Source organism: Mustelus asterias, chromosome 9 (assembly GCF_964213995.1).
Source record: "Mustelus asterias chromosome 9, sMusAst1.hap1.1, whole genome shotgun sequence".
Classification (NCBI taxonomy): Eukaryota; Metazoa; Chordata; class Chondrichthyes; order Carcharhiniformes; family Triakidae; genus Mustelus; species Mustelus asterias.
Window position 1 is genome coordinate 58755460 of NC_135809.1, and position 17494 is coordinate 58772953.

General features: G+C 42.2%; 1 protein-coding gene and 1 pseudogene across 3 annotated transcripts in view; one reads left to right on the top strand and one right to left on the bottom strand.

The window, feature by feature from the left end:
* Positions 1-17494, bottom strand: part of hipk2 (homeodomain interacting protein kinase 2) — a 289722-nt gene that overhangs the window by 108632 nt on the left and 163596 nt on the right. The window lies entirely within an intron of this gene.
* LOC144499137 (nucleoside diphosphate kinase pseudogene) lies at positions 16439-16892 on the top strand (annotated as a pseudogene).

The window sequence follows — 17494 nt, forward strand, 5'->3', positions numbered from 1 at the left end:
ATTGAAGACAGAAAGCTATGGGGTTTCAGTAGGCGTGGCTTTCAATGGGCAGAATTTTACCAGTTCGGGCGGGGTGAGCTGGTAAAATCGAGCAAGAGTTGAGAAATCAGGATCATGCCCGATTTCTCGGCTCTCGCGATTTTATTGGATTTCCGGCGTGGTCAGCCTCTCGCCCATTTCTGGTGACAGGCTGAATAAATTATTCAAATATATTAAAATATTCATTTGCATGCATTTAGTGAGCCCAGCGTTCAATCGCCTGGGCTCATTTGCCTTTATGGCCTCGTCAGGAGAGGTTCTCTCCGGCGAGGAAAACACCTGCTCCCCATGAATGGGGAACAGTCATGTTGCCCTCGCCAGTAGAACTGGAGGCCGCTGAGGCCCCTTGGAGAGGTCGAGGGCAAGAGAGTTGCCTCTTGGGCAGTGCCAACCTGGTAGTGCCAGCCTGGCATCTTGGTAATGCCCACGGGTCTGACACAGGTTGCACAAACGCAATAGCTCCCTCTGCTACTGGCTGGTGAATTATGCCCTGCCTTCTGCCTCTAGCCGCTGGAAATAGTCTAGCCCATTTTTCATGCACTATGTACATATGATTGGGAGTAAAAACTCATCCAAAAAATGAATCTGCAACCTTCACGGTAGCTGGACACAGAATTGTTCTCATAAAATTCCGCCCGCTATGTCTAACAAATGCAGAGCAGCAATCAGCAAAAACCAATTGAATACTGCATTGAACAACATAGCCAAAGCATGTGTGCCTCATGGTCATTCGACTAACAACTTGAGGTTTTGAATTCAAACCCCACTTTGTCAAGTTGAGAAATTGATTCAATGAATCTGGTTCCTTACAGATGTGCAGAAAGGATAACACACAATTTAAAAGGAAATTGTCAGCAATGGCTTGGTGAGACTCTTGCCTCTGAATCAAAAAGGTTGAGAGGTCAAGTCCAACCACAGAGACGTGCACACATAATCTGGGTAGACACTGCAGTGCAGTACTGCTACCTCTCAGATGTGGCGCTACCCCAATGCAGATCAGCTCTCTTACATGGGCGTAAAAGATCCCATGATGCTATTTCGAAGACAAGCAGGGGAGTTCTCCTGGTGCCCTAACCAACTTTTATGCTTTAACCAACACCTAAAACAAATAATCCGAACATCAATTTTTAGTGTTTGTGGGGTCTTGCTGTATGCAAACTAGCTGATATGTTTCCAACATTGTATATTGACTACATTTTAAAGTACTCCATTGGCTTTGTATTGCTTTGGGAAGGTTAGGAAAGATGTGGCTTAAATGGAAATCCTTTCTTTCTTTATGAAAGCTGCAGATTCACTGTTCGGTCTTAAATTCTCAACGAATGTCCTTTAGAGTAGGGAACGTGCCACCCTGATCTAGGCTGGTTTTCAGGTGTCTCTGGTCATCCACAACCCTTAATTCTCTCAAGGCAACTAGAGATGGGTCAATAGGAATTGTCTTGCTGGTGTTACTCATCTTTCAAAACAATCAAAAGAAAACGGCAGAGTACAAGTTGAATGCAATGATGATCAAATGCTCGGACGTGGACCCAAATCCTGTCCGAGCCACCACAACACAAGGAACATATTTAAGCCAAGAGGTGGCGCAAAGAAGAGTCACAATACTGATCCCCAGTGTCAGAGAATTTCAGTTACGAAGCAAGATTGTTGCTTTTCAGCTTTGAAGAAAGTATCTGTGAAGTGATGAATAGAATGTGTGAATATAAAGCGCAAATCTGAAATATGGCTTCAGACCTAATTGGGGGAGTAGTTCCATTTCAAATCATTTTAAAGAAAATTAAGACTGATGACTGAAATTCATAGAAATCATAGAAACCCGACAGTGCAGAAGGAGGCCATTTGGCCCATCGAGTCTGCACTGACTCTTCAACTGAGCATCTCACTCAGGCTCTATCCCTATAACGCTACGCATTTACCCAGCTAATCCACCTAACCTACACATTTTGAGACACTAAGGGGCAAGTTAACATGACCCATCCACCTAACCTGCACTACTTTGGACTGTGGAAGGAAACCAGAGCACCCGGAGGAAACTCACGCAGACATGGGAAGAATGTGCAAACTCCACACAGACAATCGCCCCAAGCTGGAATCGAACCATGGTCCCTGGCGCTGTGAGGCATCAGTGCTAACTTCAGACATAGAGTGATCTGCACATGGAATGGAGGTCTGGGTAGTGTAGTAGGACTTTCTGGACAAAAAAACCCAGATTCATCAAAGATACAATGAGACTTCAGTATCTTGCAGTTGTTGGAACTTCACAAATTCAACCCATACCCTCTCCTCTCCAAATTACAGTAATTGACATTTGCTCAGCTACATTCCTGTTTTTGGGAGAAACTTGTACATCCAATGAGTAATCACTTGTCTACTTGTCAATGGAACATCATAAACAAGCCCCAGATATTCTTGATCCAACATTTCCACATGCACAAATTCCTACTTTCTGGATGGCTTGTTCACTACCAGAAGTAGTTGGCTCAATGAGGCCTCTTAATTAATAAAGTCCTGATTGTTCGAGTTAAGAGGCCAGGAAGATTCCAACATTCAAATCTCAAGGGAGAGAGAAAGACTGGTGGTGCTGTGGCCTCATTCTGATAGAGCAGTTTGCATGCTGAACACATGAAACAATACTGACTAAGTGATCCGTGTTTACAGGAAGTAAGAAGCATTGACTTCAAAAGTTATTTGACTTTTGAGATAAAAGGGTATGAATTCTGGGAACAAGATACCGAAGGAAAGCTCTATGCCTCCAGAACAAATTGTGCCACCCAGAGTTTCTTTGGAATCAGTAGAGATTAGTCATGTATGACTCAAGAATCTTAACAGAATTATTTAATTGCCTTCACTACTCAGCAAATTAAAGAAAAAAATTAAAGCTGAACTTTCTCCTCTGCTAGCCAGTCAGGAAGATCCCAGTTCCGATTGCAAATTTGCCGATCTCCACTTGGGATAGCGCCAGATATGCAACAATTGGTCTCAGCGTTCATAGATGAGAGAGGATAATTCCATTCATTAACAACATGTTATTGTAAGGTACTTCATAGCAGCATTATCAAACAAAATATGACACCAAACAACAAAAGGAGATGCGAAGACAGGTGACCAAAATCATGACCAGAGGTGAATTTTAACAAACATCTTAAAACAGAGAGCGAGGTGGAGTGGTTTGGGATGAGAATTCCAGAGCAGCTGCAGGGTGGAGGAGATTACAGAGACAGGGAGGGATGAGACCACAGAAGAAGTTGAAGATGACAGAGAGAATTTTTCAAAGGAGAAGTTGCTGTCAATAGCCAACGTTAGTCAATGAAGACTAGGATGAGCACAACATTCCCATCCTTTAGGCAGCTGACGTGTGGGCATTGTGTAGGGGAGAATCTGCTTCATTGGGTATTAAATAGACTAGCTGTATGACGAACAGCCTTTAGACACTTAAGCATGTAAAAATGATGAACTAACAAAGTACACCATGAAACTATATTATTGCAAGAGCTAGAACTTGGACAGGAGAATAGTGTGTGCATAGATGGTTCACTTTTCTGACAAGTAATATCGGCTTATCTATCCTTTTGTAAGAGGCCTGAAACAGATTGTTCATGGAATAGAAAACTGTGCACTCGTGTTATCTATTTTTGCTTAATTCTCTCTGGTCGTCTGAAGGCACTACTTTTAGCCAATGCAGGTCCTTAGCTCCCAAGTTGATCCAGTTGCAGGTTAGAACGCAAAAGTATGCATCAGCAGGTACCTGGCTTTAGAAGGCATCACCTTTTAATCCAATCTATCCCCTTTCTAAACTACCATCTTCGCCAGCTAAAATTGGCAAACTTGATATAGACCTTAAAACTCATTAATGTAGCAAGAAGATCTCCAGCAAACAATACGTTAATTTAAGGCAAGACTAATCAGAAACATATCCTGATTTATTGTCAGGCGTTCATATCGCTGGTCAATCTGTTGTAAATCAGGTAAAAGAAACAGGCAGAGACACTGAGACAGAGACACAGGAAGACAGACAGTGACACAGCAAAAAAGCAACAAAAGCTTTAAAATAGGCAGTGGCACAGATACACAGGAAGAGATAGGGAAAGATTAACACAGGGGAATACGAACAGAAATTCAATGAGAGGTGAAGGAAAACATACAAAAACAAAGACAGACACAGAGGAAAATTGTCTGGGAGGAAAATAGAGAGGGAGAAATAAAGAAACAACAAAGAAGGAAAAGTAGAAACGGTGAGAAAGAGAGCAAGATGTAGCGAGGGCTTTGTCCTTTAGAATATCTATCTGATGCTTTACAAATAAATGAAGGTCCCAGTTTTGATTTCCGGCAAGCATTGGGCTAAATATTGTAGGAACACCAGTTGAGGTGTGACCAAGGTGAGGTTACAGATAGCAATTGCTTCCCCATCTTCCCCTCATATAGAACCGTACCTCTGCAGGATCAGGGGCTTAAGGAGAGGTGCAGTGAAACCAGGTCAAGGGAGAAAGCTTGAGGTTGCCACAGTAATACAGTCAGCCAGCCATGTTTATCTGGAGGCTCAGACAAAGCAACATCTGCCCCCGACAATCACCTTGTCTAGCCTTCTTTCATTAGTGTGTCAGAGCAGAGAAAGAAAACTATATGTTTCCTGGTGGAACTCACTGACCTTTGCTGCCCATCACATCCCTTGCTCCTCCTCTTTCGGTCCTCAGTGTTAATCTCCAGTGTTGAACATTAGTATCTTGCACAAAAACAAATCCCAAACTCGTTCACCGCTTCTCAAGGAGACCTGTGTGTCACACGACAACTCAGAATTCAATTGGGTTCCTTTACAAACAGGACCTGTGTCCAATTTGGTTGGATCTAAAGAGAAGAGCTTTTAACTGGTCAGTTTCCCTCTCTCGATGTTCTCAGTCAGTCCACTTTAGCACAGGAAAACCAAGATTGTGGGTATCAGCAAGATGATTGACAAGCCAAGTCTGACAATGGCCTAAAACAATATCCTTGTTTCTAAAGAGTTTAGCAACCACAGAATCATAGGCAGGGATTTTCTGGCCCACTGTGTGAGACCCGCTGTGGGAGATTCGGCAGCCCAGCCAAAGTCCATTGACTCTCAAATTACCCCATAGAATGAATCATAGAATGCAGCAGAGGAGAAGGCCATTCTGCCCATCCTCTCCCTGCAGACTTTTCGCAAGAGCAAGCCTGCTCATCCCACACTCTCTAGAACACTGCAAATATTGTCTCTTCAGATAATTATCCAACACAAAGCCACCACTGGATTTGCCTCCAATACATGCTCAGGAGTGCAAAAGTGGCTGATATTACACTATGACATGGAAATCAATTACAATGGCCCCTCCAGTTAAGCTCAGCTGTGGAAAGGAAGACTTGTATTTCCACAGTGCCTTTCACTGTCTCAGGGTGTCCCAAAGCTCTTTACAACCATTGAAACAGAGTTTTCACTGTGATCATGAAGCATGAACAGAAGCCAATTTGAGACAGTAAGGTCCCACAGATAACATTTAGATTAATTATTACATCATCTGTTCTTATGTGTTGGTTGAGGATAAATATCAGCCTGATCACTGGGAGATAAACCTCTGTTAATTTTTACAACTCTACTGTGGGATCTTTAACTTCCACCTGAAAGGGGTGGATCTTTGGCTTAATATCTCATGGACCACTGCTTTTCTACCTCCGTGCTGTACTGGAGAGTCTGTCTGGATCATGTGCTCAAGTCTCTGAAGTGTGACTTAAAACCACAACCTTGTGACTCTGATGTGAGAGTATTACCCACTGATTCAAGAATGACACCCTGATAGAACAGTGATCCAACCTGACCTGTATGGCTCATTACCACCACCACAAGAAACAAATTGATTTAAAGGAATAAGAATATCCTAAAAACAATCTGCAAGGAGGTGTTTAGTTAAGACTAAAGTTGACCAAACAGACCCTAGTTAATCCTCATCAAGAACCTGATTATTGTTTAACAGCTACCCATTCAGTTCAAAACATAAGATAGCACTTGTCTGGATATGCAGAATCCTGATGTGGAGATGCCGGCGTTGGACTGGGGTAAACACAGTAAGAAGTCTAACAACACCAGGTTAAAGTCCAACAGGTTTATTTGGTAGCAAAAGCCACTAGCTTTCGGAATAGGCTGTTCCTTCATCAAGTGGGTGGGAGTTCTGATCACAAACAGGGCACAAAGACACAAACTCAATTTACATGAATAATAATTGGAATGTGAGTCTTTACAGCTAATCAAGTCTTAAAGGTACAGACAATGTGAGTGGAGGGAGCATTAAGCACAGGTTAAAGAGATGTGTATTGTCTCCAGACAGGACAGCTAGTGAGATTTTGCACATCCACTCACATTGTCTGTACCTTTAAGACTTGATTAGCTGTAAAGACTCACATTCCAATCATTATTCATGTAAATTGAGTTTGTGTCTTTGTGCCCTGTTTGTGATCAGAACTCCCACTCACCTGACGAAGGAACAGCCTGTTCCGAAAGCTAGTGGCTTTTGCTACCAAATAAACCTGTTGGACTTTAACCTGGTGTTGTTAGACTTCTTACTGTGCAGGATCCTGCCAGCTCATTGACACTGATTCAGGCTGATTTGCTTCCAGGGCTAACCTTCATGTCAAAATTGGAGGTCCTGAAATTCTGTGGCATTTCGTCTGATTGCCCACCATACTCCCCGAAAAGCAGGTGAACAACAGATTTCAAGGTTGATGTAGTAAAAAAAGATTTGCATTTAGAGATATCGGCCATGACTCTTATAAACAATGGAATTTATTGAAACTGAAAAACCTGATGGCCTTTTGTTTCTAAGCTGCACTAGAGGTCCTGTCAATCAAAACAGTTCAGGAAAAAGTGATGGCTTTTTTTTCTCTAAGTGAATGCTGATGAAGGTTCTTATTTTGCTTTCAGAGGATTCTGGCCATTTAAATCACTTCAGGTTATTTCACAAGAGAAACCAAGCAGTCTTTTCTTCCCTTTTGAATGCAAAGGAGTACTTTTCCCAATGGAATGAGTATTTAATACATCTCGAACTTACACAATGCTGATCATGTAATGGTCAACTAACCTTTGCAGAATCGAGTCCTATAATCAGTCACTTCAGTAAAACATATCTAACTTACAATACAGCATCTAACTATTGAAATTTTTTTGTTGTATTTCAAAGCAATGTCGATAAAATAAATTTCAAAAGCAGGTGCCTATTTATCTTTGCTCCTCACTTGGGACAAGATTTCCCATGGTTCCTGCCTCCTCTGAGGTGCTAGGAACAATGTCTCCTGAAAATCAGGCCTGACTCCATGAAAATAGTAGGAGGTCTGAAATTACCACCCCAACAATTACGTCGGATTGGGTGGGATTGCTGCATGTGGGCTTGCCACATGCACCCTTGTCTAATGGCCGTAAAACTTCCACACAACAGCAATGGGCATGGAAATCTTGTTCTGACATGGACAGAGGCATGAAAATCTGAACTGCTATCTTTTAAATGAGACATTAAACTGAGGCCCCATCTGTTCCATCAGGTAGACATAAAAGAAACAATGGAACAATTACACTGACAAGCACGAGAGTTCTCTGGTCATTATCTTATTTGTGAGGTCTTGCTATATGCATGATGGCTGCCAATTTTCCCATAATACAACAACAAGTGCACTTCAGAGGTATTAGAAGTGTAGTTGCAAAGTATTATGGGACATCCTGAAGTCATGAAAGGCATTATATCAATGCAAGTTCATAGACTCATTGAATCCTACAGTGCAGAAGGAGGCCATTTGGCCCATTGAGCCTACACCAACCACAGTCCCACCCAGGCCCTATCCCCATAACCCCATGCATTACTATAGCTAGTCCCCCTTACACTAAGGGGCAATTTAGCATGACCAATTCACCTAACCTGCACATCTTTGGACTCTGGGAGGAAACCAGAGCGCCTGGAGGAAACCCACACAGACATGGGGAGAATGTGCAAACTCCACACAGACAGTGACCTAAGCTGGGAATTGAACCTGGGTCCCTGGTGCTGTGAGGCAGCAGTGCTAACCATTGTGCCACAATGCCATCCCTGAACTCAAATCAAATCTGGCAGCGGTGGGATTTATTTGAACCCATGCCTCCGCAGAGACTGGAGCCTTAATCCAAGCATCTTAGACCACTCCGCCACGCTACCACAGGTAAAATATTTTAAAAATATTTTACATTGATATTTTCACTCACATGTGAAAGCCCTGTTGATACATCAGGCGTCAGATTTCTGAAACCTCTGAAATTGCATCATGTATAGTGGACTATTTAGAAATGTAGTTATTTTTCTTATGCAGGCAAACCTTAATGACCTGAAGAGTTAGGTAAAGAAATCTGACTGAACATAATTACCGATGAAGATTTCAGAACCCAGCATTTTCAGGGAGAAGGTGGGGGAAAACAGACAAAAAACAAATCATGAAAAGAGGGCTGAAAATTTAACGCTCACAAAGCCAAGAATCTACCTTATGGATGCAATCTATTGGGAAGTAAATGGTGATGGGATGCTGAAATAGCTGATATAAAGCAGGCCCTGGTAAGTCATACAGCTGACAGCTATTGTGAGGGACAATTGGGAGGGGATAATTACTCAGGAAGCAGGCCTGAAGCAGACTGTGGAACACACGATTAGTACCAGCGGTGGCCAACCCCAGTATCCACAGCCGCTGGATCGCAGTCAAGTTTCTTTTAAAACTGTTGGTTAAATTACTATAATGCTTTAAATTATATTTTTGTTTTGCCAATTTCCACACCCCTGCCACTGGCCTGAAGGTGCTAACTCTAACTGGAATTTGGCTCAACAGGCATTATAGGGCTGAATCCTCACTCGATTGGCCTTTCTCCATGTGTGCCTTATAAACTGACTGAGCCCAACTAAGGAACAGACATACTTCATCCCTTTTTCTCCTGCCCTTATTCATTACTGGGATAGTAAAATGGTGGACATCCTTCCTCCCTCCCCAGCTCTTTCCTACCCCCAACGGCATTCAGTCCCAAGCTTCAGGTTGCCTCTCTGCCCCATCTGTTTTCAACCTTAATGGTGTTCTGCATGGAACCTCATCCTTTCACTTTAGATTCTCAATGCCAATAACCAAAAATAATGTTGAATCACAAATTATCTGATTATTATCTCAGTGATGTTTGCAGAAACCTGCTGTGCGCAAAGTAGCTGCTGAATTTCTTACATTAGAACAGTGTTTATAAAAGATTTGGGGACATCCTAAGGCCATGAAAGGTGCAATATGAAGCAAATTGTTTTCTTATTTTACTGAACAACCTGCTGCTAGGCAATAAAGCTACGAAAGTATATCAGTTATCAGTGGAAGGAAATCTGACAGAGCTCAACAGAACATGACAGGCCGCAGCCCTCTGCTTGCAAGCCATACCCACTTGCGAGCTGCTTGCAGCTTCCTGCCTGCTTGGACACTGAAAGCAAAGGGAGAAAAGGAAGAAAAAGCAAAAGAGCACATGTCCCCAAAGGGAAAGAGTTAGACAAAATGGAGGATCTGGGACCAGGCTAGCTAATGGAATTGACCACAAAGGCTGCATGAAGGGGAGGAATGCACAGAACAGGATAACATCTCAACAAAGGGGAGTGTCAGATCATGTCTGAATAGTTGAAATTACTCCACAATGCAGGGTGTAACTCATACAGCCTTGTTTCTTTGAATTGAAATAAATATATGGGTGCTGCTAGGCCAAGAACCTGCTTCCCAAATTGTTGCCAGTTTTGCCATTTAGCTATAAATAATAAATAAACAAAACATTGTATAAAAATAAGTAAGGATGATTTTTAAATGATTAGTATTCCCTGATCTAATATACTCTGCGCTGTAATCCAGCTTTCACTTAAAGGGTGGTATTTTCAGGATTTTATTTCAAAATGTTGGATCAGGTGATATAAGTGGTGTGTAGCTGCCAGCTTTCCCGCCATATTTTTAAATACTTTGAAAAAAAATGCTGGAGGTGTGGCTCACACCGTCACATTGGTGGGGCCGGAAAAAGCCGGCAGTCGGGAATCTCGATCAGGGTGCCATTTTTAAAGGGTGCCCTGATCTCCAATATAAAAAAGAACCCCCCCCCCGCCAAATGGAGCTCCCCAGAGGGCCTGCCCTTGGCAGTGCCACCCTAGGACGATATGACAGGGAAGCCCGCTAATCATATTAAAATATAAAGTTAAAGTTTATTTATTAGTCACAAGTAAGGCTTCCATTAACACTGCAATGAAGTTACTGTGAAATTCCTCTAGTCGCCACACTCCGGCGCCTGTTCGGGTCAATGCACCTAACTAGCACGTCTTTCAGACTGTGGGAGGAAACCAGAGCACCCGGAGGAAACCCACGCAGACACGGGGAGAATGTGCAAACTCCACACAGACAGTGACCCAAGCTGGGAATCAAAACCGGGTCCCTGGCACTGTGAGGCAGCAGTGCTAACCACTGTGCCACCGTGCCTCCCGTGGATATATGGAGATAAGGTTCCTACCCTTCTTGGGCAGGAACCTCGTTATGCCACTGTTAAGGGGCAGGTAAACTTGGAAAAGAGATCTTATTAGTGAGATTCTTGTTTTCCAACTCTCATGAGATTTTCCGTCTGTGTCATTTTTCACCCTCATGGCGAATACGGGCTCAAATTCATGGCCCTTCGAGCCTGCTCCGCCATTCATTACGATCATGGCTGATCATCAATTTCAATATCCTGATACTGTTTCCCCCCCCCTCCCCCCCCCCATAACTTGATTCCTTTAGCTCCAGGAACTATATCTAATTCCTTCTTGAAATCTCACAACATTTTGGCCCCAACTATTTTCTGTGGTAGTGAATTCCACAGGTTCACCACTTTCTGGGTGAAAGAATTTCTCATCACCTCAGCCCTAAAAGGTTTACGTCCTCAAACTATGACCCTTAGTTCTTCACTCCCTCACTATCGAGGACATTCTTTCTGAATCTACCCTGTCTAATAAGTTTCTATGAGAACCCCCTCTTGCTCTTCTAAACTCCAATGAATATAATCCTAACCGACTTAATCTCTCCTCATGACAGTCCTGCCATCCCAGTAATCAGCCTGGTAAACCTTCATGGAACTCCCTCTATAGCAAGAACATTCATTTTCTTAGATAAGGATACCAAAACTGCACACAATTCTCCAGGTCTGGCCTCACCAATGCCCTATACAATTGTAGTGAAACATCCCTATTCCTATACTCAAATTCTCTTGCTATGAAGGCCAACATACCATTTGCCTTCTTTTGTACCTGTGCACTTACTTTCAGTGACTAATGCACAAGGACACCAAAATCCACCTTTCTCAATTTACACCCCTGCAGATTGCTACTGAAGTGGATAACTTCACATTTATCCATATTATACTGCATCTGCCATGCATACGCCCACTCATTCAGCCTGTCCAAATCACACTTAAGCATCTCTGCATCCTCCTCACAGCTCACCTTCCCACCCAATTTTGTATCATCTGCAAATTTGGCGATAATACATTTAGTTTCCTAATCCAAATCATTAATATATAATGTGAACTGTTGGGGTCCCAGCACAGATCCCTGCAGTACCCTGCCAGTTACTGCCTGCCAATCAGAAAAAGACCCATTTATTCCAACTCTTTGCTTCTTGTCTGCTAACCAGTTTGCTATCCATTTCAAGACACTACCCACAATCCCATGTGATTTAACTTTGCACAATAATTTGCCATGTGAGACCTTTTCTTCTGTTTCAGCTGTGATTATGCTTGCATCATGGATAGGCAATGTAATAATGACCAGATGAACTGATTTTTAAAAAAATATATTGACTGAGGGACAAATTTTGGCCAGGACACCAGAGGGAACTCCCCTGCTCTTCTTCGAATAATACCATGGGATCTTTCACATCCACCTGAACAGGTAGATGGGACCTCAGTTTAACGTTGCATCTGAAAGATGGCATCTCCAGGAGTGCAGTATTCCCTCAGTACTCCACTGGAGTGTCAGCCTAGATTTTGATGCGCTCAAGTCCTGGAGTGGGTTCTTGGAAACTTGAACCCCAGAACCTTGTGGTTTAGAGGTGAGAGGTTGCCACTGCTGGCTACAGTTAATCACTGAAACCCGTACAGTGGTGTTAGTAGTTATCAACATAAATCAGATTTTACAATTGATGTCTGATGACCTACAAATCGTTATAAGATGCATTTAGATAAAATACGGTTTTGTGTTTACACAGAAATGTTTCAAGAGCACCTTGAATGATTGATGTAGAATTTTGCAGTTAGAAAATCTTAAGGCAATTAGGAAGAATCAGCATGGTTTTGTGAAACTGGAGTTTTTTGAAGGAGTAACACGCGCTGTGGTTAAAGGGGAGCCTGTGGACGAACTGTACCTGGATTTTCTGAAGGCATTTCAGAAGGTGCCACAACAAAGGTTATTTTGGAAAATAAAAGTTGTGTAGGGAGCAACCCATTGGCGCGGATAGAAAATTGCCTGACAGGCAAAAAAAGAGTATGCATAACTGGCTTATTTTTTTTGATTGGCAGGATGTGGCGAGTGGACTGCTGCAGAGGTCTGTGCAGGGGCCTCAACTTTTTAGAATTTATATCTATAACTCAGATGAGGGGAGCGAAGGCATGGTAGCTAAATTTGCAGATGATACAAGGATAGGTAGGAAATTGTGAAGGGGATACAAGGAGGTTAAAGATGGGTAGAGACAGTTTGAGTGAATGGGCAACAATGTGGCAGATGGAGTATAATGTGGGAAATTGTGAAGTTGTTCTCTTTGGCAGGAAGAAGGAAATGGCAGAGTATTACTCAAACATAGAATGGTTCTGAATTCTGAGGTGCAGAGGGATCTAGGTGTTCTAGTGATGAGTCACAAAAAGTTTGTTTGCAGGTACAGAAAGTATTTAAGGAGGCTAATATAATGCTTCCCTTTATTACGAGAGGAATTGAACATAAAAATAAAGCGGTTATGCTTCAATTAAACAGGGCATTGCTGAGATATCATCTTGAATACTGTGCGTACTTTTGGTTTCCTTATTTAAGAAATGATGTAAATGAATTGGAGGAGTTTTGCTATATTGATACCTGGAATGAGTGGGTTGTCTTACGAGGAAAGGTTAGACAGACTGGGCTTGTTTCCATTGGAATTCTGAACAGTGACGAATGACTTGATTGAAACATTTAGGATCCTGAATGGTCTTGATAAGGTGGACATGGAAAGGGTGTTTCCCCTCATGTGCAAATCCAGAACCAGGGGGCACGGTTTTAAATTTAGGGATTGCCCTTTCAGGACAGAGATGAGGAGTTTTTTTTCTCTTAGAAGTTTGCTCAACATGGAAGTGGGGTCATTGAACATTTTTAGATTGCTTGCCTAAGTTATTGGGGGTAGATGGGAATGTGGAATTCGAAACACAAACAGATCAGCCATTAGCTTATTGAAAGTTGGAGCAGGCTCGAAGGGCAAAGTGGCCTACTTCTGCTCCTATTCCTAATGTTCATATGTTATTAAGTTGCCAAATACAGCAGCCAAATTGTGAACAGCAAGATCTCATGGGCAGCAATAAGGTGAATGATTAGCAATATTGACTATTGTGGACCAGGAGAAGTCCCTACCCTTTAGATATTGATGGAGAAATCTAATTGATGCAGTGTAGTCACCAAAATAATATTGGTGCTAAAGGGGTTAAATTATGAGGCCAAGTTACATAGGCCTTATAATCCCTAATGTGTAGAAGATTAAAGGGTGATCTAATTGAGGTGCTTAAGATCACCAAAGAAGTGATAAGGTAGAGAAATGCTATTTCCTCTGGTGGGGGACTTCTGATCAAGGAGGCATGACCTTAAAATTAGAGCTTGTCCATTTGAGGTGATGCCTCGAAGTACTCCTTCACACAAAAAGTAATGGAAATTTGGAAGACTCTTCCCCATAAAGCTGTTGTGGCCGAGGATCAATTACAATTAATCCATTTGTAATTGATAAAGTTTTGCTCAGTAAGGGTTGTAAGTGATGTGGAACCAAGGTGGCAGATACAGATCAGCCATGATCTAACTGAATGGTGGATTTGGCTCAAGTGTTTGAGTGCCTACTCCTGTTTCTATCAACCTGACAAAAAAATAAATGGGGTCTTTGTTTAAAGTTACACGTGAAGGATGATGCCTCTACCAGGGCTCCCTCAGTATTGCACTGCATGGCATACCTAACTAATCCCCACATTCATGCCCTTCTAATTCAGCTATAACATCATCAGCACCAGCCAGCTAAAATGAACAGGCTTCAAGATTTTGCTGTACTTTGTCTTTATCTTAGATTTCAAGACTAGACTGATCAACTCACAAAAATCTATTATGAAGCCCACTATCAGACAGGTTCTGGGCCGTTCTGTAAAATAGGCATCTGATCTGCTCAAGCCCACTTAGGTTTAAATGAGCTCATTATCCTGATGGGGAAGAGAAACCCAGTGGTTTTGTGACAAGTGAAAGAGATCATTAACATTCACAATCAAACAAGACAAATGGACTTCCATTATTTCACAACACATGCAGCTGGGTTACACAATTACTGCAGCAAATTAGCCTCAGCTAAATGCAAATAGTATTATTAATTGACATTGGTTAGAGAACACCTTCATCCATCCTCCCCGGCTGAAAGAAATCATCACATGGACGTTTAATGGAAATGTAATAATGGATTCTCCTGTCACTTCAACAGATGAGTGTTCAGCAAAAACAAACATGTGTGATGTTAGACCAAGTCTTGATTTACATAACCAATTGCAAACACTGCACATGAAGTCAGTGTTGGAGGGATGGATGGCTTTGTGACACACTCGCTCGTCCTGAAGAAATTTGACTCTGTTCTCCTCAAACATCGAAATTGTTTGCTGACAGAGACTTCTCTATTTGGGTCTGTCTGAGATTTTTTTTCTCATGTGTTGGGATCAAATTTGCAAGCTCTGCGATTATCTTTATGTCTAAATTTGGGATACCCTATGGTGAGTGTCCCGGTGCTCAGCTGGCTGCAGAGTACTGCCTTTGGTATGCAGGAATTCTACAAGTAAACCACATGACTAACCTTTTCGAAGTGGAGCTCTGATGAGAACGCTCTCAATACCACATATGCAGCACTTTGCAAGAACCTCGGTGTTGGGTAATTTGCTCTGCAACCTGACATAACCAGATCTCAGACAGCAGGGATTGAAAATGCGTCCACTTGTTTTATGTGATGTTGGTAAGCTATCCTAGTCTTGTACCCATGAAGAAGTGATATAAAAACCACCAACTGGGAGACTTCAATCTTTGTTCCAAGACAAACTCCACGCTCGTTCCAAAGCCTGTGGTGCATGATCCCGTCAAACACTGAACTTGCTTTTGCCATGTGATAATTGATTTTATCACCCAGTGTAGTGTTAGTGACGAGGGTACTCCCAAGTGTGCAAAGCTTCTGTACTGAACAAGGGGCTGTGTTGTTAATAGTGATTCTGGGGTCTTGAGGTACGTGGCCAGGGAAAGATTGATACAAGATCTGTCTTCAAACATATTGTAAGGTCAAAGTGTTTGGAGGCTAAAAATAAACAAAAAGCAAACCTGAATGAACTCTGCATGATTTTCATCCCACTCTTTTGTTGACTTCTACTTCTCAAACACACCAAATGTAAGTAAAGGTACAGACTATTGTCTTTTCTCAAAGAGAGCTCCATTCATGCTCAGCAATCTTCAGTCACAAGCACCCATGAACTACAATGCAGCCTTGCCATTTTCCAAGCTCTGGATTTCAATCCATTCGAGACTGACAACTTTGAAGTCTCCTCTCTTCACGGGTTTTCAAGATTAAAGGCAAAATGAGCTTACATACAGAATTTGCAGTGGTTATTACCCAATAATCTAAGAAATTTTATGGGCAGCCAACAAAGGGCCCCAAGGTCATCCAAACAATACAGAGGCCACCAACATGCAGACAACATTGAACGTTAAATAAATAATCACCAAGAACAGAGATATCAATAACCGCAACTTCTATTTATGCACTGTCTTAGACATAGTAAAATATAGAAGAAAGAAGAAGAAACCCTACAGCGCAGAAGGAGGCCATTCGGCCCATCGAGTCTGCACCGACCACAATCCCACACAGGCCCCAAGGGAATGGGCAGCACCAGTATGCCACCCATAATCCACCAGACTATGAAAGGATGGTAAGCGGGGAGAGCCTGACAGTCCCTCTCAAGCTGAGCAAACAATTCAGCTGCCCTCAGTTTAGGAGGTGTGTAGATTCATCAAAAACAGAATGTGGGGAGAACACATTCCCAGTGAGCTGAGTTTGTTCTTTCACAACAGCCGTCATGAACAGTGCAACCAACTGTAAGACCGAGCCTGAAGCAAAGCAAAACATGCCTGGTTACAAGGAACAAACCTTCACTGCTGTGAAGCCAGATCGTGTCCAGAGAGGCATTATGGGTGAAGTCATCAAACACTTGGAGCAGAAAGGGCTTAAGCTGGTCGCCATGAAATTCCTTCAGGTTCCTGTGGATCTGCTCGAAAAGCATTACTATGAACTTTCAGATAAGTCTTTCTATCCCAAGTTGATCAAGTACATAAGTTATGGCCCTATTGTTACAAATGGTGTGGGAAGGTCTGAATGTGGTGAAGACCGCTGGAATGAAACTTGGTGAGACCAATCCAGCTGTTTCCGAGACTCCTGGTGATTTCTGTATTCAGATTAGCAAGAATATCATCCATGAAAGTGATTCTCTAGCAAGTGCACAGAAGGAGACTAACCTTTGGTTCAAATCTGAGGAGGTAGTGGAATTCCAGAACTGTGCCCAGGACTGGGTCTATGAGTAAATCATTCCACAACTGCAGGGCTGTAGCCTGTCTGAATCAGTCCAAATTGTCATCAGAAATTTTTTTTTACTGGTTTCACATAATGTTTTAGTTCTGAATGTTGGAACAAATAACGATGCAATAAATGAACTGAAAAATAAATAAAATCAGTAAGCAAGCAAGGTCACACCAAAAGGACATCCTGGGCTCTACAATATCTAAAGTGATGATTGAACATTAAGTCTAGGGCATTATGACAACAACATTGTTAAAGGAAAAGACACTTGATACAATTTAGTGACATCATTCATGATATTCATATGCAGTGGTCAGATTTAATCTGATTTTACCTTTATCGTCTTGTCCTTGTTCTTGGAAATTATTTATTTGACATCTAATTGTTCTTTGCATGCTTCTGGTCTGTGCAGTGTTTGGGTGTTCGACTTTGTACACCTTTAGGGCAAAATTAACTGTTCATTGGTTGTCATAAAGTTGCAGAGATTGTAGATTGATAACTAATTACAATGAAATCTTAGAGTCAAACTTGAATGACATGATATTTCCACCGGCAGAATAGCAAAAACAATAGAACAATGCTTTTGTTTACCCAAAGTACTGCAGTG